The 23,592-nt window shown below is 41.9% G+C and overlaps 1 pseudogene; it reads right to left on the bottom strand.

The window, feature by feature from the left end:
- Window positions 1–571: 571 nt before the first annotated feature.
- The window catches only part of LOC139160058 (zinc finger protein 271-like), a 30,416-nt pseudogene continuing 7,395 nt past the window's right edge, over window positions 572–23,592 (bottom strand).

Raw genomic sequence — 23,592 nt, 5'->3', positions numbered from 1 at the left:
AGCGCCGGACCTCCTGCCTTCCCTCCCAGCCAAAAACCCAAAGCGGCCTCCTGAACGTTTTCCGTCTTACCAACCTGCTGCCGCCGCCGCCGAGAAGCCCCGCAGCCCGGCTGTCACCTTTTAAAACAGCCGGGTGGCTTCCCAGCAGCCTCCCGAACGCCAAACCCGAACTTCCGGGTTCAGCTTCGGGAGGCTGCTGGGAAGCCCCCCGGCTGTTTTAAAAGGTGACAGCCGGGCTGCGGGGCTTCCCAGCAGCCTCCGGAATGCCGAACCCGGAAGTTCGGGTTTGGCGTTCGTAAGACGAAAAACGTTCGTAAGAAGAGGCCAAAATTTTCTGAACCCCGGGTTCGTATCACGGGTTGTTCGTAAGACGAGGGGTTCGTATCTTGAGGTACCACTGTACATGAAAATTGATATGGAGAAATTTGAAATATTACAGCCAAATCAATTAGAGGTGATCAAAATTAGGAACACCTTAAAAAGTGTATTAGTTAATAGCTTATTAGTATAATGTAAGCTATTTTTGTCCAGATGTCAAAAATAAAGGAGGTAGCATTGGATTTGTACACCGTAATCTCAAAATTGATTTATTGTGATGCAATTTGATGTTGTTGGTATTTTATATTGTATTTCTGATTGGAGAGAAAAGCATTTTTAAAATTCTTTGCCCGGAACATTTGCCTGTCAAAAAGGTCATCAATCCAGTGATTTATCGCCTGACTGCCTCTTCGTGTACATCCCGTGTTTCAGGGCTCCCTACTTGTTTCAGTAAATCCTGATTCTGCGCTTCGTCCTCCTGCTCCAGAGACAGCAGTTCCTGCTTTTCCAGGCCCGTTGCCAGATTTTTAATCTGTTCATAATGTTTTTAACATCAGTGGTATATCACAAGATGGGAAATAAGACTGAAACCTTTCCCACAATCAGAACATTCAAAGTGTTTCTCTCCTGTGTGAGTCCTTTGGTGTTTCATCAGGCTAGAATTATGACTAAAACCTTTCCAACAATAAGAATATTCATAGAATTATTCATTGCCCAAGTGGGAATTTGTCTTGGTGGATATGCTCTCAGTGTACATTACCGATACATTTGTCAAGAATCAGGAGATAAAACACTTAATAATTTTAGGGGTCAAATATGAAATGAAGAAATAATCAATATTAATAAAAATCTTAAGGATACAAGCAAAAAGTTGCAGTCATACAGTCATTAGTGGGAGGAAAGTGCAGACTTAGTAAATAGTTTGAATGTGTTGAGGGAATTATTTGTTTAGCCGAGTGATGGTGTTTGGGGAAAAACTATACTTGTGTCTAGTTGTCTTGGTGTGCAGTGCTCTGTAGCAACGTTCTGAGGGTAGGAGTTGAAACAGTTTGTGTCAAGGATGAGAGGGATGCAACAATCCATCAATCAGGACATTCAAAGAGTTTCTCTCCTGTGTGAGTCCTCTGGTGTACCATGAGATGGGAATCATGACTGAAACCTTTCCCACAATCAGGACATTGAAAGGGTTTTCCTCCTGTATGAGTCCTCTGGTTTTGCACCAGGTTAGAACTTTTCCCACAATCAGTTCATTCAAAAGGTTCCTCACTAGGCTGAACTTACGACTAAAACTTTTCCTACATTAAAAGGGTTTCTCATCTGTGTGAGTCCTCTGGTGTTTCACCAGGCCAGAACTATCACTAAAACGTTTCCCACAGGGAGGACATTCAAAGGGTTTCACTCCTGTGTGAGTCCTCTGGTGTTTCACCAGGCTGGAACTATCGCTAAAACCTTTCCCACAGTACATTTGAAGGGTTCCTCTCCTGTATGAGTCCTCTGGTGTTGCACCAGGTTGGAATTCTGACTAAAACATTTCCCACAGACAGGACATGCAAAGGGTTTTTCTCCTGTGTGAGTCCTCTGGTGTTGCACCAGGTTGGAATTCTGACTAAAACATTTTCCACAGACAGGACATTCAAAGGGTTTCTCTCCTGTGTGACTCCTCAGGTGTTGCACCAGGTTGGAATTCTGACTAAAACTTTTCTCACAGTCAGGACATTCAAAGGGTTTCTCTCCTGTGTGAGTCCTCTGGTGTTTCACCAGGCTGGAATTCTGACTAAATTTTTCCCCACAGTCAGGACATTCAAAGCGTTTCTCTCCTGTGTGAGTCCTCTGGTGTTTCACCAGGTTGGTATTCTGACTAAAACTTTTCCCACAGTCAGGACATTCAAAGGGTTTCTCTCCTGTGTGAGTCCTCTTGTGTTTCACCAGGTCAGAATTCTGACTAAAACGTTTCTCACAGTCAGGACATTCAAAGGGTTTCTCTCCTGTGTGAGTCCTCTGGTGTTTCACCAGGTTGGTATTCTGACTAAAACTTTTCCCACAGTCAGGACATTCAAAGGGTTTCTCCCCTGTGTGAGTCCTCTGGTGTTTCACCAGGTCGGAATTCTGACTAAAACTTTTCGCACAGTCAGGACATTCAAAGGGTTTCTCTCCTGTGTGAGTCCTCATGTGTTTTACCAGGTCGGAATTCTGACTAAAACTTTTCCCACAGTCAGGACATTCAAAGGGTTTCTCTCCTGTGTGAGTCCTCTGGTGTTGCACCAGATCGGAATTCTGACTAAAACTTTTCCCACAGTCAGGACATTCAAAGGGTTTCTCTCCTGTGTGAGTCCTCTTGTGTTTCACCAGGTCAGAATTCTGACTAAAACTTTTCTCACAGTCAGGACATTCAAAGGGTTTCTCTCCTGTGTGAGTCCTCTGGTGTTTCACCAGGTCAGAATTCTGACTAAAACTTTTCTCACAGTCAGGACATTCAAAGGGTTTCTCTCCTGTGTGAGTCCTCTGGTGTTTCACCAGGTCAGAATTCTGACTAAAACTTTTCCCACAGACAGGACATTCAAAGGGTTTCTCTCCTGTGTGAGTCCTCTGGTGTTTCACCAGGTCAGAATTCTGACTAAAACCTTTCTCACAGCCAGGACATTCAAAGGGTTTATCTCCTGTGTGAGTCCTCTGGTGTTGCACCAGGTCGGAATTCTGACTAAAACTATTGCCACGGTCAGGACATTCAAAGGGTTTCTCTCCTGTGTGAGTCCTCTGGTTTTCCACCAGCTTGGAACTATCACTAAAACTTTTCCCACAGTCAGGACATTCAAATGATTTCTTTCCTGCGTGAGACCTCTGGTGTTTCATGACTGAAATTACTACTAATTTTTTTACATACTCAGCACATTCAAATGTTTTCTCTTCTTTGCGAGTCGGGTAGTTCAGCAGGCTGGAATTCTCTGTTTGAAATCTTTCTCATAGAAAAGGATGTTCAAATCCTTTTATTCTCGTGTGTGTCCTTTAGTGTCTCATGACCTGAGAATTTCTGAAGAAACATTTACACAATCTGCACAGTCATATGTTTTCTCTTCCATGTGTGTCTTCTGGTATTCCACCATGTTGCCATGTTCACTAAAAGACTTAGCATATAGGGAGCACTTTTGTGGTTTCCCTCTTGTGTGGTTGCTTCCATGAATCACAAGGGAGCTGTTCTGATCAGATTTTGCTACATTGAGATAATACGTATGCTTTTCGCATGTCTAGCTCCTCATTGCAAAAACAGCTATGATTTACAATCTCTTTGTTTTCAACATTAGGCAAATTTATGTTGCTTTCCCACAGTTGAGGTCACCAAAAATAGGGGCAATGCTTTGTTTAGTGGTGGGAGAGGCTTTCATTCCTGTCTTCTCTACATGATTTTACTATTGACCTTTTCCTCCTCACTGACTTCCAGATATTTCATTGTTTTCTGATTGAAAAATAATCTCCTTTGACTTTTCATGTAACCTTTCCTTGAGTTCTTCTTAATCTGCTTATTCGAGTTTGAAATCTGTCTTGATTTTCTCTCTCGTGTAACAGCTGCTGTAGGAATTGTATGGTTTTCTGAACGAAATGGTAATATTTTGATTTTCCGCTTGATTTTCTTCCCTTTTCAACGTTGGTTCTTATTTACAATTGTCCAGAGTGCTCTTATTGCCATTCTCTTTGTCTGTAAGATTAAAAGAAAAGTAGTATTTTAATTGTTTATAAAATAGTTAGAGATTTAATCGGGTCAATCAAGATTTCTCAGCAATACAAAGGACTATCATCAAATAAATCTTGAAATGCTAGGGATAGATTATATAATTGTAGATGCTGTTTCCTTCTGAAAATAAGACACAATTTGGGGTGGCTGGGAGGGCGGAGCAGATCACCAAGGGGGTGGGGCGCGAGACAGGTGTCTTACCGGTACTGGAGTTTGGCAGCTCTGTGTATCTCTCAGCTGGTCTCTTTACAGAAAAAACCCTTGCACGGTAGAGAAACTCTTCTCACTGCGAGAAGTTGTTAATTGCTTAACCTCATGAGGAGAGTTTCTGTATTTTTCAAGCTTTTATTTCCTAAAGAGACCAGCCAACCGGCACACAGAGCTGCTAAACTCAAGTACAGTGGTACCTCATCTTACGAACGCCTCTTCTAACAAACTTTTCGAGATACGAACCCGGTGTTTAAGATTTTTTTGCCTCTTCTTCCAAACTATTTTCACCTTACGAACCCAAGCCGCTGCTGCTGGGATGAAGGGGTTTCTTTCCCCCCCCTTTTTTGAAGAAAGAAAAGGGAGGGGCGGTGTGGAGGGGGAAAGACTTTGCATTAACAAAAGTAGGAGAACAGCGTGCTTGCAGAGGCACTGAAAGGGTGTCTTTTGAAGAAAGAAAAGGGAGGGGCGGCTTGGAGGGGGAAAGACTTTGCAGAGAACAGCGTGCTTGCAGAGGCACTGAAAGGGTATCTTTTGAAGAAAGAAAAGGGAGGGGCGGCTTGGAGGGGGAAAGACTTTGCAGAGAACAGCGTGCTTGCAGAGGCACTGAAAGGGTGTCTTTTGAAGAAAGAAAAGGGAGGGGCTGCTTGGAGGGGAAAGACTTTGTAGAGAACAGCGTGCTTGCAAAGGCACTGAAAGGGTGTCTTTTGAAAAAAGAAAAGGGAGGGGCGGCTTGGAGGGGGAAAGACTTTGCAGAGAACAACGTGCCTGCAGAGGCACTGAAAGGGTGTCTTTTGAAGAAAGAAAAGGGAGGGGCGCCTCCCTTGCCTTTCTTCCTTCCTACTCACCCTTTAGCTTAGCCTTGCTTCTTCCACCCGCCCCCTTTAGCTGCTCCTCCCTGCCCTCTGTTCACCTCCCTTCTAAAGTTTGGGATTTTCCTGAAGGATTTGCACGCATTATTTGCTTTTACATTGATTCCTATGGGAAACATTGTTTCGTCTTACGAACTTTTCACCTTACGAACCTCCTCCTGGAACCAATTAAGTTCGTATCATGAGGTACCACTGTACTGGCAAGGAAGGAAGCGCAGCTCAGCCCAACTAGAAGTTTGGCTCTCAGCTCAGATACCTTATGCAGCCTGCGAGAGTTTCTTCCCCCTCCTCCTTTCCCCGATATTAGGAGGCGGAGGAGGATCAGTGTCCTGCAGGGCATTAAAATGCACCGCCCTTGCCTGCATCCCCCATCTGAAGGAGACAGGTGGTGGATGAAAAGACCTGAGCCGGCGAGCAAGCAGGAGGCGTTTCAAACTAACATAGGCAGAGCCCAGATGAGCCCAGGGCTTGAGAAGCAGAGGTCCCTGTCGCCCTCGCTTTTGGCTCTGCCCCTTCTCTCTGACTCCCTCACTTGCTAAACTGGTTTGGCTGCTCTGAGCTGCCTTCTGCAGAATTTTGAAACATGCTCCTGCCTGCGATGAAGGCTTCGAAGGTTGTCTGCTGTTTTTCACAGGGAGGAGCGCATTTCAAAATGATGTACGCAGAGCCCATATGAGCCGAGCTAGTCCTGCGGGTGTTTGCACACCTGCTCTCGCTTTCTCTCACTTTCTTGTGTAAAAGAGTCCCCGCCAGGGAAAGAACACTTCCCAGCATGTTCCTCTTTTCCCCAGAAAGTATTGGGGAGGGGGCTTATTTTCAGGACAGGGCTTATTTCAATGCATGTCCTGAAAAGCCCTGTGGGACTTATTTTCAGGATGTCTTATTTTCGGGGAAACAGTGTATATGGATTGAATAAAAAAACAAACACACCCACCTACACACACAAACACATATGGAGAAAATCTATGTCTTCAAAGTCTGACAAAATGCCAGCCAGAGAGAGAGAGAGACAAAGCAAGAAAGAGAGAAGAGTGGAAGGAAGGGAGAGAGAGAAATGATAGAAAAAAGGGGAGAAAAAAAGAGAAATGAGAAAATGAGGCAGAGAATGACAGGAAAGAGAGAGAAACAGAGAGAGAAGTGACTCTTGATTTAAAGCATATGGTAAAAAGCACTTAAATAATAACGGAGAAAAAAACCCCCAGCCCTCACCTTTTTTTGGAAATGGTTCAAGAGTTCACATAGAAACACACACACACAGAGGCAGGGGGGAGATTAATTTAATTTAATTTAATTTAATTATTTAATTTAATTTAATTTAATTTATTTATTTAATTTAATAATTTAATTTAATTTAATTTTTAATTTAATTTAATTTTTAATTTAATTAAATTATTAAATTTAATTAAATTATTAAATTTAATTTAATTTTTATTTGTTTCTTTGTTTATTTGCTTATTTATTTGCTTATTCATTTATTTATTTATTTATTTATACTTCTATGCCACTCAGACACTATACTTTTCCGCCCACACCGAAAAAATATTAGCGGGAACATTTACCCCCCGTATATGAGTCCTCTGTTGTCTCATGAGGTGAGGCCTTCCAATGAAACTTTCACACAATCTGGACACTCTTACATCATGCGATTCCGCTGAGGTATCGCCATGTTGCCATGCTCACTAAAGAATTTACCACATTGGGAGCACTTTCAAGACTTTTCTCCCGTGTGGATCTTCTTGTGCATAATCAGCTGTCATTTGCAATATCTGCATTTCCCCACAATCCCTGGAGCTTTTCCAGCACTTATATTCTTGACGTCAAAAATATGTGTGGTCACTCATTTATTTTTTTTAATAATTTCTATTTTTTTCACCAAACTTACACAAACATTCGTACATATACCATATTATCGAGACATCCAGTTATATATTTCTATCCGAAATATCATAAACATATATCCTTGGTTTTCTCCTTTCATACTTTTATCTCCAGTCTGCTTTCCTTCTATATTTCATACTACTCCCCTCCCTTTATCTCCCTCTCTTCCCTCTACCTTCTTTCTCCTTCTCTACCTCTTTCCTACTTCCCTTTCTACTTCCTCTTACTCCCTTTTATGGTTAGCAGACTATCAATTCAGAAGCCTTAACTTCATTTCAACATAGAAACATAGAAGTCTGACGGCAGAAAAAGACCTCATGGTCCATCTGGTCTGCCCTTATACTATTTTCTGTATTTTATCTTACAATGGATATATGTTTATCCCAGGCATGTTTAAATTCAGTTCCTGTGGATTTATCTACGACGTCTGCTGGAAGTTTGTTCCAAGGATCTACTACTCTTTCCGTAAAATAATATTTTCTCACGTTGCTTTTGATCTTTCCCCCCAACTAACTTCAGATTGTGTCCCCTTGTTCTTGTGTTCACTTTCCTATTAAAAACACTTCCCTCCTGGACTTTATTTAACCCTTTAACATATATAAATGTTTCAATCATGTCAACATCAGAGCTATTTCTTAAACATATCTTTCCCTTTATATATATTTATATTTTTAATATATTATTCCGGGTACATCTACTTTTGATCTAATGCTGCCTCCTTCCTCCTATTTTTGTTGCCTGGGTCTACCACCTGTAATTGTCCAGTTTCTTCCTAATTAAATGCTATAACTTAACTTCCAAAAATAGTCATTATCGTTTATGCCTCTTGATTTAATTAAAATTGAACACCCCCCAAAAAAACCGCCATAAAAAACAATCATTCTATTCATGTTACATTCTCTCAACACATTCATTGAGTTCTGATGGCCCCAGGCCTGGCGGTATAAGTGCGTCTTCAGACTGTTACGGAAGGCAAGGAGGGTGGGGGTCGTACGAATCTCCTTTCTAATTTTCTAACTAATATTCACAATTGGAACAAAAATTTTGGACATAACTTAGCCTAAAAATTATAAATTGATGAAATTGACTTATAGGGAGAGCTTATACAAAACGTGTTATAGATGATGGCATCTCCCTCCTGCAAGATTAGCCCAAATGTATTCTAGATTAAAGCCACATTGTTGGAGTCGTAAAGAAAATATGGGAACCTATTATCTTATGTGGTGGACTTGTCCATCGATCAAGAAATTTTGGACCAAAATACAAAAATGGATAAGGGACATAATTAAAGTCAAAATAAATAAGAAATCAAAAGCATTTCTTCTAGGAATCATAGATAAAAAATTGGGCCAAGATAATTATTACCTAACGATACACATATTAATGGCAGCCGGAATGGTGGTAGCTGGAATCTGGAAACAACCCACCTTACCAGATGACTCATTGGTAATTTAAAAAACATGGAAGCCAGAACACAGCGGGGGCAACACATTTCCTGCTGTAGTGCCGGATTCTCACCATGGACCGGCAAAAACTCCAATGGAGAGTCGTTCAGTCCAAGTCCCTCTCCCTAAAAGAGAGCAACCGTCCTTGGCTTTTGTGCACCAAAGCCTTTAGTAGTGAAAACATGGAGAAGTCTCTGATGGAGCGCTCCCCAAAAGACCGCAGCGACTCCGATGCTCACTTCACGGATTGGCCTTCGGGATCAAGGCTGGGGATAAACCCTGCCTTGCACCCTCCTCCTCTGCCTGGCTCTCTTCACCCTGCTCCACGGGTTTCCTTCTAGTTCCTCACGCGGGTCCTTCTACCACCCCTCACAACTTTTCCGCTCTCTTCTTCTTTTTATTTATTTTTTATTATTATTTATTAGATTTTTATGGTGCCCCTCTCAGAAAACTTCTTCCTTGGCGGATGGCAGGGAGGCATCGGGAAGGGTCCGCGGGGATGGAAGGTAGGAGGAATTAAAACCCGCTGCTTTGGGCGCCTTGAAGGGACTCCTCCAGATTCCCCTTTGCCTGCTACTGTCATGGAAAACTTTCAAGGAGGGTGGAAGCCCTGTCGGCTGACAAGCCACCAGGCAGCTTCCCGCACATTTCAATCCACCCATGAGGTTCTCTCCGGGCAGCCTCCACTGTCTTTACGCCCTTGCCAGCCACCCCCGAAAAAGGATCAGAATGCAGGCAGTAATAAGGCAAAAGGGGTGAGTTTTGGGATGGGTTTGCACGCATTATTCGCATTATTCAAAATCGTTTACATTGATTTCTATGGGAAAAATTGCCTCTACTTACGAACTTTTCTAGTTACGAACCGGGTCACGGAACGAATTAAGTTCGTAAGTAGAAGTACCACTGTACATCTATATGGAGGGAAGTAAGCAGTGAAGTACACCAAGGCTCTATGTTAATCTCAGTATTCTTCAATATCTTCATGAATAATTTCAATGAATGACTAGAATGGGAACTCATTGTTTGTTTGTACTTATATTCCACCAAATTCCCAGAGGACAATTTGGAGATAACACTAAGCTGGCAGGAATAGCCAACACCCCAATAGACAAACTCAATATACAGAAGAATCTTGATAGATTTGAACAATGGGCCCTATCCAACAAAATGAAATTCAGTGGAGAAAAAAAGAGAGCTTGCACACGAAAAACCTGGCTCAATAGCAGTAATTGCGAGATGGATCTTGAAGTCCTACCATAGTGAACAATCAACTAAAAAGAGCCAACAGTGTGATGCAGTGGCCACAAAAACTGATGCAATCCTAGGCTGCCTTAACACAGGGCTAGAATGAAGATCATGTGAAGTGTTAGTATCAATTTATAATGCTTTGGTAAGATCACACCTGGATTACTGCAACTAGTTTTGATTGCCATATTTTTCAAAAAGGTGTTGAGACTCTATAAAGAGGGCAGAGAAGAGCAATAGGGGGCTTGAGGCTAAAACATATAAAGAAGGGTTGCAGGAATTGAGTACAGTAGAACCCTGACTTACGAGACTAATTGGTTCCGGAAGGAGGCTCGTAAGTCGGAACGCTCGTATGATGAAACATTGTTTCCCATAGGAAACAATGTAAAGTCAATTAATCCGTGCAACAACAAAAAAAAACCGCTGCCGCCGAACGCGGAAGTTAGCATTCGGCTTCAGGAGACAGCTGCCAAGCGGCGCGGGTGTTTTAAAACGTCGCAGCTGGCCTGGGGGGCTCGGGGGCTTCCCCCCGAGCCCCCCAGGCCGGCTGCCACGTTTTAAAACACGCGCGCCGCTTCGCAGCTGTCTCCTGAAGCCGAATGCGGAAGTTAGCGTTCGGCTTCAGGAGACAGCTCCTTGGCGCTCGTATCCCGAATGTGAGCTCGGGAGGCGAACAAAAATGTCGCTCCCCTCCCAGCTCTTATCTCGAGTAGCTCGTAAGTAGAGCTGCTCGTATGTCGAGGTTCCACTGTACAGTATGTCTAATCTATTGAAGAGAAGGATTAAGGGTGACATGATATCAATGTTCCAATAGTTGAAGGGCCAAGAACGGGGTCAACTTATTTTGCAGTGCAGCAGAAGGCAAGACAAGGAGCAGTGGATGGAATCTAATCCAGGAGAGAAGCAGCCTACAATTAATTTTCCTGACAACTAAGAACAACTAACTAATTGTCTGAAATGGTATTGGGTCACCTGCTTGTGCAGGGCGTCGGAATAGAAGACCTGCAAGGTCCCTTCCAACTCTGTCACAAACTCTCCTCCTACCTGCCCTCAACTTTTCTACTTTCTCCACAGTAACTGAATTTAAACATGCCTGGGATAAACATATATCCATTGTAAGATAAAATACAGGAAATAGTATAAGGGCAGACTAGATGGACCATGTGGTCTTTTTCTGCCGTCAGTCTTCTATGTTTCTATGTTTCTAACTCACCTTCCAGCTGCTGCTTCGATCCTCGGAAGAGCACAAAAGTGGCTCTTCAGGCTACCTCCCCCCCATCAGTCTTCCAGAAAAGGAAGGTCTGTGTTTCTTCTCTCTGATCTTTTCTAGTAATTCAATACAATCTTACCTAATTTGCTTTCCCCCCCTGCTCCACTTATTTCCCCTTTTGGCTAAAGAATGGCTCATTATTTTGGTCTTTAATGGGAGTTATGATACAATAGAAACTAGAACTGTTATTGTCATGAAATGCCAAATTGCCCGTGGTTTAGTAAGGAATAGACAGTGTTAATATGGAGTATTTATTTCATATTTAATATATGTTCTACATCTTGCAAAGTAAAACTTACTTATTAAAGCTCTTGTTGAAAATATGTACAATGTGGTCATGCTGGAGATATACTTTATTATGTTTCCTTTTCACTTTTAATTTGGCCTTGAGAGAACCCTCCTCGTCGAACATGTTTGCCTTTTATTCTTATGAATTATCTTTTATATTCCTATCACCATACTTAATTGGTTATGTACTGCACTAAGGGATAACTTGTTCAACATTATTTCTCTGTGTAAGCTCCTGTGTACTTCCATTGTTTACCAGATCCTGAAACAGTTGTGCACAGATTATGTTTACATGAATTGTAAAACTAATATTCTGAATTTTTCCACATACTTCAAATGTGAAGTTACTGTACCTCCTTAAGATGCAAGTCAGCGGAATGTTCTCCTTAGTTCTAAGATGCTTCTCTCCTTGTTTAGTTTCCACCCATTGCTTCTTGTTCTGCCTTCAGGTGCTTTGGAGAATAGGTTGACTCCTTCTTCTTTGTGGCAGCCCCTGAGATATTGGAACACTGCTATCATGTCTCCCCTGGTCTTTCTTTCAATTAATATAGCCATGCTCAGTTCCTGCAACCATTCTTCATATGTTTTAGCTTCTAGTCCCCTGATCATCTTTGTTGCTCTTCTCTGCACTTTTTCTAAAATCTCAACATCCTTTTTGCATTGTGGTGATCAAAACTAAATGCAGTATTCCATACTGCATTCCATACTGTATTTATACTTGGAATACCGCATAGTATCATAGTGAGATGCCACAGATTTCACTTCTAGGCTCAAAACAGTAGGAAACTCTCTCCCCCCCCCCCCCCCCATCAACTATGGTTGGAAAATGATGGGAACTGTCACAAACTGTACTCGCTTTGGTAATAAATGTTTCGCTTAGTAAGACTTACTGATATTGCTTTTGGGCAGTAAAGATAGTTTCCTGACCAAAATTGTAGATAAGCTCTCTCAGACAGTTCTCTTAAAACAGAGCTCTTATAAAATTAAACATTAAGTAATATGCTAATTTACATTTCCAAACTTTGAACTGGAGGAATCAGCAAATGTATGATACTTTAGTGACTAGACCAATATTTAGCAAGATATTTAGTATATTCCACTGCTAGTTGACATTTAAAGCCAAAGAAATATGCAAACAATTGTAGCCTTCTGTTAAAATGAAGCCTTCTATGAACATAATATACTGGTTGGCAGCAAATATATCTTTAAATCTATTATTTCTACTCATAAATTAGTTTGGTTAACAAATAATATATAACAAGCTTAACATGGTTTCTTCCCTTGCACATCAGCTGATCTAAGTTTGCACCCGCAACCTCTACAGGGAAGCCATTCTCAAAAAATCAACCTTAACTTGAAAGAGGCATTTTCATTGTTCCCACTAGCAGAAAATTGCAGCCACCAGTTTAACAGCGTGCAGCACCAGTGGGCTTAAATTTGGGCAGGAGAGGAACCTGCAGCAGCTGACAGGTTTCAGCCCGGTTGCTTCTCTGCTTCCAGGCCGTGGAGGAAACCAAACAACCCAACTTGCTCCCGGACTCTCCTCCCACCTGCCCTCAACTCACCTACCAGCTGCTGCTTCGATCCTCGGAAGACCACAAAAGCCGCTCTGCAGGCTACCTTCCCGCCATCAGTCTTCCGGAAAAGGAAGTGCTGCGTTTCTTCTCTCCGATCTTTTCTAGCAATTCAGTACTCGATGGTTTTAACTCCTCACGTTTCTGGCAGAGATTCTGCCTTTCTGACTGCCATCTCATGATAGAAAAGTTCTCTTGTCCCATCTCTAAGTTTGCAAGATGATTTCACTGTACAAATTCTATAAAATATCAAAAAGTTTTTAACTTCTAGCAACTGACTTCTTCAAGTGAGCCTAGTGAAATATGATGCTACTTAGCTTACCAAGTTTAGATTTATTATTATTATTATTATTATTATTATTATTATTATTATTATTATTATGTCAATACAACTCAGCAAACAAGATAACTATGCTGGATTTCGTATTTCATCACCAGTCGGTTCCCAAGCACCTAAGACTGCATGATGTAGCGGCGAATTATGTTTACCGATCACAGTAAAGCAGCCTTTTGCAATTGACAGATGGAGATTTTGTCAATTCCGATGGTTTTCAAATGTCCGCTAAGATCCTTTGGCACTGTGCCCAGCGTGCCAAGTACCACTGTGACCACTTTCACTGGCTTATGCCAGAGTCGTTGCAGCTCGATTTTTAGATCTTCGTATTTCACTAATTTCTCTAGCTGCTTCTCCTCAATTCTGCTGTCCCCTGGGATTGTGATTATTGTTATTATTATTGTTGTTGTTATTATTATTACTATTATTATTATTATTTAGATTTGTATGCCCCCCTCTCCGAGGACAAAATATCTACAAGACCAACATACAAAAAAAGGAGGGGGAATGGGGAAACATTTTTCCTTAAAAATTTTTATTTTATTTATTTATATATTTACATATTTACAAGACCAACATAAAAAAAAGGGGGGGACATTTTTCCCTAAATTAATTTTTTATAAAGAAATAAAGGGGAAGTTTTGGTAGGGAAGGTTTGCTTATATGCCAATGACTCTAAAGTGTGTAATAGGGTTGATATTTCTGGAGGCATCTGTAATATGGCAAATGATATAGCTTTATTAGATAAGTGGTCAAAGCAGTGGAAACTGCAGTTTAATGTTTCCAAATGTAAAATAATACACTTGCGGAAAAGGAATCCTCAATCTGAGTATTGTAATTGGCAGTTCGGTGTTAGCAAAAACTTCAGAAAAGGATTTAGGGATAGTGATTTCTATCAGTCTCGAAATGGGTGAACAGTGTGATCAGGTGGTAGGGAAAGCAAGTAGAATGCTTGGCTGTATAGCTAGAAGTATAACAAGCAGGAAGAGGGAGATTGTGATCCTGATGTATAGAGTGCTGGTGACACCACATTTGTTGGCTATGAATAAATTAACTCCCTTGAAATGGCCCTGGGTTGGGTCTAGAGCCAAAAAGAAACTGTGACATTCCTTCAATATACCAGGGTGATCCAACAGGAAAAACATATAGTCCCTCCCTGGTACAAAGCAAAAGGGATCACACCTAGTGGCCTAGAGGTTAATTCTCTGCCTTACAAGACAGAGGCCCCAGGATCAAATCCCAGTAAGGGTATGGCTAGCTGATGAGGCCAGAACAAGGCTGAAATAGTCTCCCTTAATTTTAAATATTAGTTATCCTAGTCTCCCTTAATTTTAAATATTCAGCAAAAATATGTCATACATACATACATACATACATACATACATACATACATACATACATACATACATAACTACTCCCTTCTGAAGTTTTTGCTAACACAGAACTGCCAATACAATACTCAGATTGAAGATTCCTTTTCCCCAAGTGCATTATTTTACATTTGGAAGCATTAAACTGCAGTTTCAATTGCTTTGACTATTTATCTAGTAAAGCTAAATCATTTGCCATATTACAGAGGCCTCCAGGAATATCAACCCTATTGCACACTTTAGTCATCAACAAATAGGCAAACCTTCCCTACCAAACCTTCCCCTATGTCACTCACAAACATATTAAAAAGAATAGGATCCAGAACAGACCCTTGTGGCACACCGCTTGTAACTTGTCTCTGCTCAGAATACTTGCCATTAACAACAACTCTCTGATGTCTATGCTTCAGCCAGCTGCAAATCCACTGAACTATCCAGCAATTGTCCAATCTTCACTAACTTATCTATCAGCTCTTTATGTGGAACCTTTTCAAAGGCTTTGCTGAAGTCCAGATAGGCAATATCCACGGCACCACCTTCATCCACCACCTTTGTGACATAGTCAAAGAAATCAATGAGATTAGTCTGACATGATTTGCCTTCAGTAAAGCCATGCTCATTTGGGTCCAATAAGTTATTGTTTTTTAGGTGCTGATATATCCTCTTTTTGAGTAGAGTCTGCATCATTTTAACTATAACTGATGTCAAGCTAACTGGCCTGTACTTACCAGCTTCTTCTCTACTGCCCTTCTTGTGGATAGGCACAACACAGGCCATTCTCCAATCCTCAGTCCTATAGGCAGACTTTTTTTCATTGACTATAGCCCTTACATCATTGCTAAAGCATAGCGGTTTCTTCTTCCTTTTACCTTTAGTTATTTTCCTTACATACAGTCTAGTGGCTTTTAAGATGGCCTTTTTAAATTTATTTATTTATTTATTCCTTGTCCAATATACAATATATATGGAAGAGAATAGACATTAAGTAATATATATAAAGATAGAAAGTAAAAAAGAAGAGAAGTAGACGGGAGGGAGAGAATATATATGATATAAGAGATAAGGAGAGAATATATAAGTATATATGATATATATATATATATATAATATATATATATAGAGAGAGAGAGATAAGGAGAGAATATATATGATATATGAGATAAGGAAAGACAATTGGCCAAGGTACGATAGGCACATCAGTGCACTTATATACGCCCCTTACTGGCCTCTTAGGAACCTGGAGAAGTCAATCGTGGAGAGTCTAAGGGAGCAATGTTGGGGGTTGGGAGTTGACACTGTTGAGTCCGGTAATGAGTTCCACGTTTCGACAAATCGATTGTTAAAGTCATATTTTTTACAGTCAAGTTTGGAGCGGTGAATATTAAGTTTGAATTTGTTGTGTGCTCTTGTGTTGTTGCGGTTGAAGCTGAAGTAGTCGTTCATCGGAAGGACGTTGCAGCATATGATCTTGTGGGCAATACTTAAATCGTGTTTTAGGCGCCGCAGTTCTAAGCTTTCAAGATCCAGGATAGTTAGTCTATTTTCGTAGGGTATTCTGTTTCAAGTGGAGGAGTGAAGGGCTCTTCTGGTGAAATATCTTTGGACGTTTTCGAGAGATACAGTCCACTGGGTGCTCGCTCCTGCCATTTTATCCCTGCCCTTTAATTCATTATTTAAATATTCCCCCATTGCATTAAAATTTGTTTTTTTGAAATCCAATAGTTTGGTTGCAGTATAGGATTGCTCACAATCAGATTTTTACATCAAACCACAAACATAGGTGGTCACTGCAACCTAAATTTTCTCCCACTTTAACCTCTGAAACCCAATTCCCATTCGTAAAAACTAAATCTAGAATATTCTCCCCTCTAGTCGGTGTCTTTACCAGCTGTGCCAGAGCTGCTCCTGTAAAGGCCTCTATTATATTCTTACTTTTGCATGTAAGGGCACTGGGGATATTCCAGTCAATGTCGGACATGTTGAAATCACCCATAACCACCCTCCCTTTCTCTCTCCCTTTCTCCCCCTTCCTTCCTTCGGCGGTGGGGAAGGAGAGGGAGACGCTGAGCCTCTTTAAAGTTTGCGTTGGAGTGCTCAGCCTCCCCACCCACCCCCAGGTGTAGGGCAGGCTGGCAGTGGAATCGGGAGCTCGCGCGCATAGGTGCGTGTGAACCTTCCCTGGTGCAAGACTTCCCCACACTTTTCTTGTCCCTCAACGCCCCAACTCCAATGCCCATCTCCCCAGTGCGGCCTTGGAAAAGACTGCACGGGGGGTTGTTTTTGTGTGCGTGGCAGCATACCTTACAGGGGACATTGGCGTGGTCCCTGGACACAGCCGGAGAAGCCGGGCGGGGCTCAAAGCCCATGGGGGTTTCTCCAGGCTGACAGACTCACCCGCGGGCCGGATAAATGGCCTCAGCGGGACGCATGCGGCCCCCGGGCCGTAGTTTGGGGTCCGCTGCTATAGATAATGGAGGTTATGATGAGTTTATTATGTCACTGGATTTAAAGGGATATGGTGTAGAGTGGGTTGGAGGATTTTATTGGTCCATTTGCAAACCATAAAGTTCTGCAAGCTACGATAGTGTTACTTGGATTTACATGGGAGGTTGGCAAGAAGAAAGATCCTTTTTATTTATTTTTTTCTTACTGCGCTTTCTTCTTTCACCTCCCCTTTTCCTTTATTCTAACCTTTTAAGTTTAAATCTTTATTTTTTCTCTTTATACTTCCTATTGAAAGGAATTATTATTAATTAGGTTTATTAATTTGGTTAATTTCACAATGCAGTGATCCCTCGAGTTTTGTGGGTTCAAACTTTGCGAAACGGCTCTACCACGGTTTTTGAAAAGATATTAATTAAAAAATAATCCACATTTTTTTCCCTATACCACGGTTTTTCGCACCCGATGACGTCATACGTCATCACCAAGTCACTTCTCTCTCTTTCCTGTCATTCTCAGCTTCAATCATTTTCTCATTTATCTTTTATTCTCCCCTTTTTTCTATCATTTCCCTCTCTCTCTACCTTCTACTCTCCCCCCTGTTGCTCTCTCTCTTCCTTACTCTCTCTCCCTCTCTCCTTTCTATCTCGCTCTGTATCTTGCTCTCTCTGTGTGAGAACACCTGCCCCGCCTCTCCTGCAGCCCCCTCGCTAACAGCTGGGACGAAAGCGCTCTCAGCTAAGGGACTGCGATAGGGGCGGGCATTCTCAAAGCGCTTAGAGCGGCTACCGGCCGAATGAGGACGACAAGCTGTAGCCACCAGCGCTGCTGCAGGAGGACCCATGCCCCAAGAAAGCTGGTGAGAGGGGCGGATCGGCCAGGCGGGGGGGTAGCGGCGAGGGGGCCGGAGGCGCTGGGGGGGTGGGGGCGGCCGACATTCAAAACAATCCGCACTTTTGTCGCTCCCCGCCCCCAACTTCAATCCCGGCTCCTTGCCCGGCCTTGGAAAAGGGTGCGCGGGCATAGTTTTTGGCTGTCCATAGCAAAAAATGGTGTTTTTACTTCCACATCTCTACTTCGCGGAAATTTGACTTTCGCGGGCAGTCTGGGAACGCGAAAATCGAGGGATCACTGTATACTATTTGGCTTTTCCCCCTTGAATTCATTATTGGAAGGTTTTTTGGGGGGGGCGGTTATTCATAGATTCTTTTATTTTAAAGGGCATTTACTATTAAAAAGGTTAATAAATGTACATGAAAATTAATATGGAGAAATTTGAAATATTACGGCCAAATCAATTAGAGGTGATCAAAATTAGGAACAGCTTAAAAAGTGTATTAGTTAATAGCTTATTAGTATAATGTAAGCTATTTTTGTCCAGATATCGAAAATAAAGGAGGTAGCATTGGATTTGTACACCGTAATCTCAAAATTGATTTATTGTGATGCAATTTGATGTTGTTGGTATTTTATATTGTATTTCTGATTGGAGAGAATTTTTTAAAAAAACGTTTGCCTGTCAAAAAGGTCATCAATCCAGTGATTTATTGCCTGACTACCTCTTCGTGTACATCCCGTGTTTCAGGGCTCCCTACTTGTTTCAGTAAATCCTGATTCTCCGCTTCATCCTCCTGCTCCAGATCCAGCTGTTCCCGCTTTTCCAGGCCCGTTGCCAGATTTATAATCTTTCATAATTTTTTTAACATCAGTGGTATATCACAAGATGGGAAATAAGACTGAAACCTTTCCCACAACCAGAACATTCAAAGTGTTTCTCTCCTGTGTGAGTCCTTTGGTGTTTCATAAGGCTAGAATTATGACTAAAACCTTTCCAACAATAAGAATATTCATAGAATTATTTATTGCCCAAGTGGGAATTTGTCTTGGTGGATATGCTCTCAGTGTACATTACAGATACATTTGTCAAGAATCAGGAGATAAAACACTTAATGATTTTAGGGGTCAAATAAGAAATGAAGAAATAATCAATATTAATAAAAATCTTAAGGATACAAGCAAAAAGTTACAGTCATACAGTCAATAGAGGGAGGAAAGTGCAAAATTAGTAAGTAGTTTGACAGTGTTGAGGGAATTATTTGTTTAGCAGAGTGATGGTGTTTGGGGAAAAACTATACTAGTTGTCTTGGTGTGCAGTGCTCTGTAGCAACGTTTTGAGGGTAGGAGTTGAAACAGTTTGTGTCAAGGATGAGAGGGATGCAACAATCCAGGAATCAGGACATTCAAAGAGTTTCTCTACTGTATGAGTCCTCTGGTGTACCATGAGATGGGAATCATGACTGAAACCTTTCCCACAATCAGGACATTGAAAGGGTTTTCCTCCTGTATGAGTCCTCTGGTTTTGCACCAGGTTAGAACTTTTCCCACAATCAGTTCATTCAAAAGGTTTCTCACCAGGCTGAACTTACGACTAAAACTTTTCCTACATTAAAAGGGTTTCTCATCTGTGTGAGTTCTCTGGTGTCTGATCAAGATGAAATTCTGACTAAAACTTTTCCTGCAGTCAGGACATTCAAAGGCTTTCTCTCCTGTGTGAGTCCTCTGGTATATCACGAGGGTGGAATTTTGACAAAAATGTTTCTCACAGTCAGGACATTCAAAGGGTTTCACTCCTGTGTGAGTCCTCTTGTGATTCAAAAGGCTGGAACTATCGCTGAAACCTTTCCCACAGCACATTTGCAGGGTTCCTCTCCTGTGTGAGTCCTCTGGTGTTGCACCTGTTTGGAAATCTGACTAAAACATTTCCCACAGTCAGGACATTCAAAGGGTTTCTGTCCTGTGTGAGTCCTTTGGTGTTGCACCAGGCTGGAATTACGACAAAAACCTTTCCCACAGACAAGACATTCAAAGGGTTTCTCTCCTGTGTGGGTCCTCTGGTGCTGCACCAGGCTGGAATTACAACTAAAACTTTTCGCACAGACAGGACATTCAAAGGGTTTCTCTCCTGTGTGACTCCTCAGGTGTTGCACCAGGCTGGAACGATCACTAAAACCTTTCACACAGTTAGGACATTCAAAGGGTTTCTCTCCTGTGTGAGTCCTCTTGTGTTTTACCAGGTCGGAATTCTGACTAAAACTTTTCCCACAGTCAGGACATTCAAAGGGTTTCTCTCCTGTGTGAATCCTCTTGTGTTTTACCAGGTCGGAATTCTTACTAAAACTTTTCCCACAGTCAGGACATTCAAAGGGTTTCTCTCCTGTGTGAGTCCTCTGGTGTTGCACCAGGTCGGAATTCTGACTAAAACTTTTCCCACAGTCAGGACATTCAAAGGGTTTCTCTCCTGTGTGAGTCCTCTGGTGTTGCAGCAGGTTGGAATTCTGACTAAAACTTTTCCCACAGTCAGGACATTCAAAGGGTTTCTCTCCTGTGTGAGTCCTCTTGTGTTTCATCAGGCCGGAATTCTGACTAAAACTTTTCTCACAGTCAGGACATTCAAAGGGTTTCTCTCCTGTGTGAGTCCTCTTGTGTTTCACCAGATCAGAATTCTGACTAAAACCTTTCCCACAGTCAGGACATTCAAAGGGTTTCTCTCCTGTGTGTGTCCTCTTGTGTTTCACCAGGTCAGAATTCTGACTAAAACGTTTCTCACAGTCAGGACATTCAAAGGGTTTCTCTCCTGTGTGAATCCTCTGGTGTTTCACCAGGTTGGTATTCTGACTAAAATTTTTCCCACAGTCAGGACATTCAAAGGGTTTCTCTCCTGTGTGAGTCCTCTGGTGTTTCACCAGGTCGGAATTCTGAATAAAACTTTTCCCACAGTCAGGACATTCAAAGGGTTTCTCTCCTGTGTGAGTCCTCTTGTGTTTTACCAGGTCGGAATTCTGACGAAAACATTTCCCACAGTCAGGACATTCAAAGGGTTTCTCTCCTGTGTGAGTCCTCTGGTGTTGCACCAGGTCGGAATTCTGACTAAAACTTTTCCCACAGTCAGGACATTCAAAGGGTTTCTCTCCTGTGTGAGTCCTCTGGTGTTTCACCAGGTCAGAATTCTGACTAAAACTTTTCCCACAGTCAGGACATTCAAAGGGTTTTTCTCCTGTGTGAGTCCTCTGGTGTTGCACCAGGTTGGAATTCAGACTAAAACTTTTCCCACAGTCAGGACATTCAAAGGGTTTCTCTCCTGTGTGAGTCCTCTGGTGTTGCACAAGGTTGGAATTCTGACTAAAACTTTTCCCACAGTCAGGACATTCAAAGGGTTTCTCTCCTGTGTGAGTCCTCTTGTGTTTCATCAGGCCAGAATTCTGACTAAAACTTTTCTCACAGTCAGGACATTCAAAGGGTTTCTCTCCTGTGTGAGTCCTCTGGTGTTGCACCAGGCTGGAATTCTGACTAAAATTTTTCCCACAGTCAGGACATTCAAAGGGTTTCTCTCCTGTGTGAGTCCTCTTGTGTTTCACCAGGTCAGAATTCTGACTAAAACCTTTTTCACAGTCAGGACATTCAAAGGGTTTCTCTCCTGTGTGAGTCCTCTGGTGTTGCACCAGGCTGGAATTCTGACTAAAACTTTTCCCACAGTCAGGACATTCAAAGGGTTTCTCTCCTGTGTGAGTCCTCTTGTGTTTCGTCATGTCAGAATTCTGACTAAAACCTTTCCCACAGACAGGACATTCAAAGGGTTTCTCTCCTGTGTGAGTCCTCTGGTGTTTCACCAGGTCAGAATTATGACTAAAACTTTTCTCACAGTCAGGACATTCAAAGGGTTTCTCTCCTGTGTGAGTCCTCCGGTGTTGCACCAGGCCGGAATTCTGACTAAAACTTTTCCCACAGTCAGGACATTCAAAGGGTTTCTCTCCTGTGTGAGTCCTCTTGTGTTTCATCAGGTCAGAATTCTGACTAAAACTTTTCCCACACACAGGACATTCAAAGGGTTTATCTCCTGTGTGAGTCCTCTGGTGTTCCACCAGCTTGGAACTATCACTAAAACTTTTCCCACAGTCAGGACATTTAAATGATTTCTTTCCTGTGTGAGTCCTCTGGTGTTTCATGACTGAAATTACTACTAATTTTTTTACATACTCAGCACATTCAAATGTTTTCTTTGCGAGTCTGGTAGTTCAGCAGACTGGAATTCTCTCTTTGAAATCTTTCTCACAGAAAAGGATGTTCAAATCCTTTTATTCTCGTGTGTGTCCTTTAGTGTCTCATGACCTGAGAATTTCTGAAGAAACATTTACACAATCTGCACAGTCATATGTTTTCTCTTCCATGTGTGTCTTCTGGTATTCCACCATGTTGCCATGTTCACTAAAGTACTTAGCACATAGGGAGCACTTTTGTGGTTTCCCTCTTGTGTGGTTGCTTCCATGAATCACAAGGGAGCTGTTCCGACCAGTTTTTGCTACATTGAGATAATACGTATGCTTTTCGCATGTCTAGCTCCTCATTGCAAAAACAGCTATGATTTACTATCTCTTTGTTTCCAACATTAGGAAAATTTATGTTGCTTTTCCACAGTTGAGGTCACCAAAAATATGGGCAATGCTTTGTTTATTGGTGGGAGAGGCTTTCATTCCTGTCTTCTCTACATGATTTTACTATTGACCTTTTCCTCCTCACTGACTTCCAGATATTTCATTGTTTTCTGATTGAAAAATAATCTCCTTTGACTTTTCATGTAACCTTTCCTTGAGTTCTTCTTAATCTGCTTATTCGAGTTTGAAATCTGTCTTGATTTTCTCTCTCATGTAACAGCTGCTGTAGGAATTGTATGGTTTTCTGAACAAAATGGTAATATTTTGATTTTCCGCTTGATTTTCTTCCCTTTTCAACGTTGGTTCTTATTTACAATTGTCCAGAGTGCTCTTATTGCCATTCTCTTTGTCTGTAAGATTAAAAGAAAAGTAGTATTTTAATTGTTTATAAAATAGTTAGAGATTTAATCGGGTCAATCAAGATTTCTCAGCAATACAAAGGACTATCATCAAATAAATCTTGAAATGCTAGGGATAGATTATATAATTGTAGATGCTGTTTCCTTCTGAAAATAAGACACAATTTGGGGTGGCTGGGAGGGCGGAGCAGATCACCAAGGGGGTGGGGCGCGGGACAGGTGTCTTACCGGTACTGGAGTTTGGCAGCTCTGTGTATCTCTCAGCTGGTCTCTTTACAGAAAAAACCCTTGCACGGTAGAGAAACTCTTCTCACTGCGAAAAGTTGTTAATTGCTTAACCTCATGAGGAGAGTTTCTGTATTTTTCAAGCTTTTATTTCCTAAAGAGACCAGCCAACCGGCACACAGAGCTGCTAAACTCAAGTACAGTGGTACCTCATCTTACGAACGCCTCTTCTAACGAACTTTTCGAGATACGAACCTGGTGTTTAAGATTTTTTTGCCTCTTCTGCCAAACTATTTTCACCTTATGAACCCAAGCCGCTGCTGCTGGGATGAAGGGGTTTCTTTCCCCCCCCTTTTTTGAAGAAAGAAAAGGGGGGGTGGCTTGGAGGGGGAAAGACTTTGCAGAGAACAGCGTGCTTGCAGAGGCACTGAAAGGGTGTCTTTTGAAGAAAGAAAAGGGAGGGGCGGCTTGGAGGGGGAAAGACTTTGCAGAGAACAGCGTGCTTGCAGAGGCACTGAAAAGGTGTCTTTTGAAGAAATATAAGGGAGG

This window comes from Erythrolamprus reginae, chromosome 2, assembly GCF_031021105.1.
Source record: "Erythrolamprus reginae isolate rEryReg1 chromosome 2, rEryReg1.hap1, whole genome shotgun sequence".
Classification (NCBI taxonomy): domain Eukaryota; kingdom Metazoa; phylum Chordata; class Lepidosauria; order Squamata; family Dipsadidae; genus Erythrolamprus; species Erythrolamprus reginae.
This window is presented reverse-complemented; position numbering and strand designations above follow the sequence as displayed.